Here is a 6,000-nt window from a genome sequence, read left to right on the forward strand (position 1 = left end):
GGGCCTCTGATCCACTAAGACTGGTCCTTGGAAGAGGAGGAAGAGACACAGGAGTGCACATGCACAGAGGAGAGGCCATGGAGGACACAGTGAGAAGGTGGCTGTCTGCAAAGGCTTTACCAGAAACTAGACCTGCGGCCATCTTGATCTAAGACCTCCAGCCTCCAGAAGCCTGAGAAAATTAATTTCCATTAAGTCACCCAGCCTGTGATACTTCATCCTGACAGCCCAAGCAGACTAATACATGAAAACAACAACAACAATAAATAAACAGTAATAACTTGTTAAAATAAATAAACAAGACATATCAAGTGGGGAGGTTACTGCAGGATACCAAACCTGGATTTTTCTTTTCTTTTCTTTTCTTTTTTTTTTAATGTATTTGACAGAGAGAGATCACAAGTAGGCAGAGAGGCAGGCAGAGAGAGAGTGAGAGGGAAGCAGGCTCCCTGTGGAGCAGAGAGCCCCATGCAGGACTCGATCCCAGGCCCCTGAGATCATGACCTGAGCCGAAGGCAGCGGCTTAAACCACTGAGCCACCCAGGCGCCCCAAACCTGGATTTTTCTTCACAAGTGTTCACGGGTCTGGTTCTAGTTGGCATAACTGGAGGGAAAAGAAGAAGGGGAGAAACGGGACACACAGATTGTCACACAACAGGACACTGGTTCCTCCCCACCCGCCCACCTCCCCCCACCCCCCACTACCCCCCAACCCTCCCCACTACCTCCTCAGCCCCCCCCCCCCCACTGCCCCCCTCCAACCGCTGTTCCTGGGCCTCCATTCCCCGGACTTGTGGGTCTGGCCATCAGACTGAGGCAAACACTCCACCTCCAACAAAGGCAATTGTTTGCGTCGGAAGCCGTCTGCCTTAGTCTCAGGTCACTTCGTAGCGTTCTCAAAGATTCGCTTGGTTTTTAAAACCTCCCAGTTTAGACGACAAAATTTCAACGGTGGGAGTTGCTGACTTTTTTTTTCCTTACGATTTCTGCCAGGATCAAAAGCAGCTAGAGCCTTTCCTGTTGTTATCGACCCACGGAGGGCCGCCCTGCAGCCCAAGGCCTCGCTGTGATCCGCGCAACGCCTGGGATTAGGGGGGATTCGGGCCGCGTTTGGCGGGACTGCACCGGGCGCGCGCACCTTGCACCTCCGTTGCCGGCGGATAATAGACCCAAAGCGGTGTATCACTCGCAAATACCACCCCCCCCCCACCTTTCACTGCTAACCTTAGGGAGGGAACTGCATTAAATAGTTAAACAGTTGAGCCGCTCAAAGGCTTCTTTTCAGCTGCAACGTTCACGTGTCAGCCTCTTTTAGCGGGGGCAGGTCGCGGCTGCCAAGGGTGGGAGACGGAGGGCGGCCTCGCGAGGAGCCCCTGTTTCAACAAGGCCAATTTCCAGCCTGCTTTGCAATGCAAATGCTTACAAGGGCTTCCCGGCCTGCTGCTTAGAATTAGACGGAGCAAAGACACTTGGGAGGAATATGGTTTGGTTTCCAGCTTTTTCCTCTTATGGCTAAAACCGATTTCTTCAGATCGGTCCTCAGTTTAGCTGTGCTCAGAGTTTATATGGCATAAGGAAGATATCTTTATGCCCGGGGACGAACAGTTTAAAATGGGAATCGCGTTTAAATGGATTTAAAATAGTGTCTTTTAAACAGATCCCTTAGAACCGTTAGCCTTGAAAATGTTATTTGGCTGCACACAATTCCAGGCTCCTTGGGCTTCTGTTTCTCAATAGGGCATCTTACTTACAGAGTCCTACAGGAGGCAAATGTGCTCTTTGCAGTTCTGTGCCTGCCAAGCATACAGTAAGCATCACTAAATAATTTCTTTGGTGAGTTAGTTACGTGCAGTTGCATTCATCTCTTAGCTCAGACTAAAGTGTTCGTTTGGCCATTTTGTAGATCTTTGTCACAAATGAGCATTGTCCCTACATTTGTTGCATCCTTAGCAATTCAAGCAAACAAACAAAAAATTTTACCATGCGCTAGATGATGTCCTTTTGTGGTTAATTTCATTTTTTTGTGGTTTTATTTGTTTTTGGTTTTGTTTTTGTTTTATTAAATGAATCCCTATATACGACCAAGATTGCCCCTCTTCTGATAGTTCTTCTGGGAGCAGTTCTCAAACCCCTGACGGTGATGAAAGAGGCACACCTTTTTGGGGGGTCTGGATCCCAGAAATATTGCTATGGAGGAAAGGAAAGATGGTAAGAGGCAGGGGCAGAGTGGAGCAAAGGAAGGCAGCAGGGACAAGCCCTGTGTTCTCCTACTCACACACTGCCCCCCACATCAGCCTGGGACTCAGCCCTGCCTTGAGAACCCCCCAGTTCGAGGAAACACATAAGGAAAGGATCACAAGATAAAGTGATAATGATGGACATTTTTGAGCTTTTCTGTTTACTAAATGCCACCGTTAGGTTGGCCCAGAAGCAATGGACAAAGCAGGAGGCTGTCGCAGACACGGTACCCAAATGAGCCCATCCCCTGCCTCCGAGACCTGTGGCTCTGGCAGCCTGGCTCCTCATAGGCGTAGGTGGGAGGCAGGTTAGCTGAGCAAAGGTGTTCCAGGGTGTGTGGTGACCAGGCCTGGGTAGAGAGGGGCTGCTCGGCCTCCCAGAACATATTACCCAAAGCCACATGCCAGAGCTCTTGGCAGCATTTCCAGGAACAGCTGTCTCCTTGCTATTTCAAGAACCACCACCACCAAGCCCCCCCCACCCCGCCCACCAAAGGCAGGTTATCTAAAAGGTCACTAACGAGAGCCTGTTGTCCTTTGAAACAGTTCAAGCCCGATCAGTGCTGCATGCTCAGTCACCAGGAATGTGGAAGAAGCCGGGCCACGGCGGACAATAGGAATGGGAAGAAAGCCAGCCCTTCTGGCCAGACTGCTAATGCTCAAACACAAAGGCGGCTATGTGCCCAGGACCCCCGCCCCCCCATTAGAGGCATGAAGGTTTCCTGTAAGTTCATTGGAAGACAGTTCATCTTGACCAAGTCCCTCCGAGGTAGGGCCACGGGGAGTCGCAAGCGTTTGGGCAGCAGCAAAGACCTGATTTCATCGGCTTGTTATCTTCCCCACGGCCACTTGGTGCAAGCAAATGGGATTAGCGCTTCAGAAAAGCTTGAGAGAGAGTCAAGTCAAACAAGCCCAAGCTGCCCTCCCTCTCTCTGTGTGTCCCAGTCTGTTTGCCCCTGAAAGAAGCGAGACCAGCAGAACAGAGAGGGAGGAGGCTCAGCTCAAACTGCTTTTCCCCATCCCACCCCTGTCCATGCTCCACCCGGCTCCCTCCTGCCCATCCCCCTGAAGCGGCATCTTCTGGAATAAGCTGCCTTTCATCTCAGTCACCTCCATTATGGCTCTGTAGCCTGGAGTACCGTGCTGGATTAAATTACAACGAGAAGTGGAAGAATTCAAAGAAAGGATTCAATTCAAAAAGGGGACAACCTTCTCTTGACGGTGCCAAGCGTCTGTATTTCCCCCTGACCAAGACAGCCTTACCATTCCCATCAGCTTTTCTAAAAACTCCAGACTTCTTCCTGACCTCCCTCTTCTTAGACATTTTCATTAGAAAACTTGTAAATTCTTTCTCTGTCCCTTTGAGATGTATATAAATCCTTTCTAAAGCCTCTTGCCAATTTTACAACTCAGGAATGTCTTTCCCTAGGACCTAGGGGCCATCTCTTTGAAATGTAATCATCAAAGGAGATAGTTTCTCCATCTCCAGTCTCTGTGGGAGGGCAGGGGCTGACTTCAGGGGGATCTCTTGCTCCAAGTTGTAAAACTACCTCCTGTCATAAAATAGGAGAAGTTTATTAGCAAACACAAATGAACTAGGACTCCCCCCCCCCCGCCGCCCCATCTCCCACCAACACCCTCCAGTATTTTGCCACTAGCTCACCCCAGTCTTTAAAACCCTCCGCTCCTCTAGGGCAGGGCAACTGAGTTCAGACTAAGTTGTTCCGACCTCTCTCCTTTTTGCGTAGTCTTGCACAAAGTTTTCCTTGCCCATTTAACTTTGCCTGGTGCAGTCTTTACGCCGACACCCCCCCCCCCTTCACCCTCCAAAAGCCACCTCATCCCTCTGTGGCAGTGGCTCTCAGTCTTTGATGTGTTTCTGAATCACCTGGAGGGCTTGTTAGAACACGGTGTCTGAACCAGTAGGCCCGGGGTGGGGTTTGATAGGTTTCCAACAAGTCTCCAGACAAGACGTGGCTGGTCCAGAGACCACACTTCACCGTTTTTTTTTTTTTTTGCACAGACTGTCTGTCCTAAGCTTCTGAGGCCCCCAGAGTTGATGGAGGCCCTGGTACCCCATGTGCTTCCCCCAAAATCTTCTCCCTCTCTCCCTTTTTCCTACTTGTCCTCCTTTATTCTCTGGCCCCACCTTCCCCCTCCTTCCACCCCTAGGTCACAGCAGTTCTTTTCCACCCCACCTCCCCGCCCCCCCACCCCAAACAGCAGCCTGCTACTCCTTCGGGTAACCCTAAATCTTTCCATCTTCAAGGCTGTAGTTGTTTTAACCACCAAATCCTTCTCGGAGCCCCCTTGGCCCTCTGCTGGGGATGGGGGAGGGGGCTTCCCTCAGATTCCCTGGTTACCTAGCAACTGGTCTCCTCGCTGTCAAGTCTCTGCCCCTGCGGAGATGCCCGCTAATGTGCACACAACAAAGGGAAAGTGACACCACCACTCCAGTTCCCCCCTTGGAAGGCCTCCCTGTTCATTAGCACTGTGATAAGTGGCTTGCTATGGGCAGCCCCGCCTCCCGCCCCCCCCCTACCCCTCTCCCCCATTAAGCCAGCCGCACTGCTCCTCCTGGGGAGCTTGGAGAGATGGCAGCTTGTCAAGCTCCCAAGACACTGGGTATGTACTAGAAATTTCAGATTAATCCCTAATTACATCCAGCCCATCACCTTTGTAATAGAAGCCATGATAGTCTTTCCCTTGTCATTTTCTAGTCAGCGGGGCCATGTGGAGAGCTGTATCCATATTCATGCCTGTGTTTTCTATTTTGTTATTCCATCTTCTCATTACACTTCAAAATGAAGGGCTCTTCTTTTCTCCTGCAAAACCTTTAGGAAAGAAGCTGTCTGTTCAACACCTTTCAAGGTCTACCCCCACCCCCCACCATCCCTTGTTCCTTCTCTACACACATTCATGAATTAACCGCCCTGGGCCCAGAGCTGGTCACTGACTTTCCTTTATCACAACAGACGCAGATGCCCTCACGCGGCACCATATGGTGGAAAGTTGGTCGATGCTGGGCCAACTGAGGAAGGGAGGTTGCTCAACCTCACTCTCTATAATCCCGAAAGGGACAAGAGACTAAGAGAGAAGGAAGGGAGAGAGAGACAAAGAGGAAAAAATGAATTCCGCTCTCAAATAAGGCATTCGTGGCAGTAATACTCAGAACAGAGTGATAAATTGCCCAGATGCCCAGTAGGCGAATGTGTCATCAGAGACACAACAGAAGATTTAGATTGACTTTAGGAATGATTGGTCATTTATATAGACCACAGCCATCATAGAGATAAATCTATATTATCTATTTAAGTATACATAATGCATGCAACATCTAAATACATGTGACATTTATTTATAGATACAGTACATTGCGGGGGAAAGGACGCAAGAGAGTTTGAATACACTGGTTCAAAATGCATGCAAAATATGTGTGACTGTTCAGAAAAGTTAGAATATGTGAGAAGATATGAATAGGACAGCGCTGCACTATCAACATGGTAGCGCTAGCCATGTGTAGCTATCAGTCGTACTAAAAACATGGCGCGTCTGAATTGAGACGTGTCATGAGTGTGGAAGAGTCAAGGACTTAGTATGAAAAAATACATATCCCACTCATTATTTCTATGGGATTACATGTTGAAATGGTTCTGTTTTTAATATATTGGGTTCAATAAAATATATGATTGAAATGAATTCCACATGACTTTTTTACTTTTTTAATGTGGTCACAAGAGAATTTTACATTACACATGCAGCT

This window comes from Meles meles, chromosome 2 (assembly GCF_922984935.1).
Source record: "Meles meles chromosome 2, mMelMel3.1 paternal haplotype, whole genome shotgun sequence".
NCBI lineage: Eukaryota > Metazoa > Chordata > Mammalia > Carnivora > Mustelidae > Meles > Meles meles.